This window comes from Protopterus annectens, chromosome 1.part0 (genome assembly GCF_019279795.1).
Source record: "Protopterus annectens isolate FY-2018-M chromosome 1.part0, PAN1.0, whole genome shotgun sequence".
In the NCBI taxonomy this organism is placed as follows: domain Eukaryota; kingdom Metazoa; phylum Chordata; order Ceratodontiformes; family Protopteridae; genus Protopterus; species Protopterus annectens.
The window spans coordinates 875,922,152-875,924,471 of NC_056725.1; the positions used below are offsets into that span (position 1 = coordinate 875,922,152).

The following is a 2,320-nucleotide window of genomic DNA, read 5'->3' on the forward strand; positions in this document are numbered from 1 at the left end:
AGCACAGAAATAAATAGGACATGCTGGAGGGACAGATTCATATCCCAGAGGCTCCCCTCACTCTGGAACAAAATCCCAAGCCATGTTAGGCAGAGTCCCTCTATGACCCTCTTCAAGAGAAATCTTGCCGAGTGGATGGGAGATCATAGGTTTACCCCTGGGATCTCTTCTGTGTCCCTACTAGACAGAGGCACAGTAAACTAACCTCAAAAGGACTATCTTCTGTGACCTACTATACAGAGGCACAGTCAACTAATCTAAAAGGGTGGCGAAATCCAAACACACTCTGGCTAGGCTTATAAATGCCCTAGGGCAGATAGCCTAGTATCAACCTATGAACCTATGAACTTAAATGGCTCTTGCATTAAAGAAATGCGATCTTTGTCACTGAAGGTACCATTGTATGTGTTCATTTCTGGGGGAATGGTGATGACACTTTGTGGAAACCTCGGGGTGATCATCTCTGTGTCCCACTTTAAGCAGCTTCCTACACCTGCCAACTGTCTAGTCTTGTCACTGGCTGTGGGAGATTTCCTTATCGGAGCAGTTGTTATGCCTTTCAGCATGGTCAGAACTGTTGAAACATGCTGGTACTTTGGGGATGCCTTTTGTCTTACTCACTCTTATTTTGATATGTCCCTAACTACAGTTTCTCTGTTCCATCTAATATTTATGGCACTTGACTGTTATTATGCAATTTGTGATGCATTGCTTTATCATGCAAAAATGACTAATTCTGTATCTGCGATATTTGTTGCAATTAGCTGGGTTATTCCAGCTATTTATGGATACATTTTACTTTATTTTAAAGCCAACATAAGTAGACTACAGAATGTTGTTTCTTCTGTGTCTGGTATAGGTCAGTGTGTGTTTTCACTTAATGCATTATAAGGAACTGTAGATGCAATTCTAGCTTTCTTCCTGTCATGCTTAATATTGATAAATGTTTATGCAAAAGTTTTCCTTGTTGCAAGAAGGCATGCAAAAGCAATTAGATGTGCATAACACAAGCTTTCTGCAGAGAAGAATAAAATATCTCAAAGTAAGGGAAAAAAGGCTGACCTGACCTTGACAATGATGATAAGTATATTTATGATCTGTTATTTACCTGCATTCATAGATTCTACTGTTAGTCCTTATATTAACTTGTATGCCCCTTCCTCTGTATCTGATGCTTTGTTATAGTTATCATATTTTAATTCTGCATGCAATCCTGTCATCTATGCATTTATTTATCCTTGGTTTCAAAAAGCACTAAATACTATTGCAGCAGGCAATATATTTAGAAAGGGCTTTTCATCCACAGATTTGTTTTCAAATTATCACTAAATGAAGTTGCTTGAAATATATTGCCTTTGAAAATATCATTGCACAGAAAATTTCAAACACTGTACTGTATTACAACAGAGTAAACATTTATTTTTGTCTTTATTTTTGGCATTCCAAACACAAAACATCAAATCTCATCCTTGCTTGTTTATCTGTCCTCCACCTGAGTGCTCATGGCTATATTATCATTTGGGGACAACAACCAAGCCAAGGTAAGACCCTTCATCCATGGGCAGTTGTAATATTTTTGTGATACCATAACATCACTCCTGTCCTGTTTGCAATGTACAGTGACGGCAATGTAGATCTTTGCCTTTAAGAGATCAGCCGGTGCATTTCCCAAACCCACTGCTGGGCTTGAACACATGGCCTTGACCATGGACTATTGTCAAACCTTGTGGAAATCGGTATGTCAGCAAAATGGTAATTCTTCCTACCTCTCAGTAAACTCCTTATGGACTGGATCTGTTAATTAAATGAGGTTTACCAGACACATGGTTAAACTTGTATGTCTCTGTACCATGCAGCCTGCAACAGAATAAAAAAAAAAAAAAGTATTTTGATAAAAAGTGAAGTCCAGGGTACACATTAATATAACATACTATAAAAAGAAAATATATTAAGTAGAATCCAAAATCTACGCTTAGAAATGTCTGAAAAAATGCTCCTTTTATTATTTTTCTGTGTTTATGGTTGAATTTTAAATATTTCATTATAAAGATAATACAAAAGTGCATTTTGCATTATATACATACTGCAGTCAGTATTATTGTATTATGTGCAAATGTTCAGCACTTTTATGTGAAAAAAAAAAATTACTTGCATGATTAAAATAACATTTTCAAAAATTGATATTTGTAAACAGTTTTTAATATTAACTGTTGAAATCAACTTTTAAATCTAACCATGTTCATAAATGTATCACCCATTGTTTTAATATGTTGGCACTTCAGTTTACTTTCTTGTTATACAATTGCTATTGCCGAACTGT

General features: G+C 35.9%; 1 pseudogene; it reads left to right on the forward strand.

The window, feature by feature from the left end:
* Nucleotides 1-342: 342 nt before the first annotated feature.
* LOC122796667 lies at nt 343-1,329 on the forward strand (annotated as a pseudogene).
* The last annotated feature ends 991 nt before the right edge of the window (nt 1,330-2,320 follow it).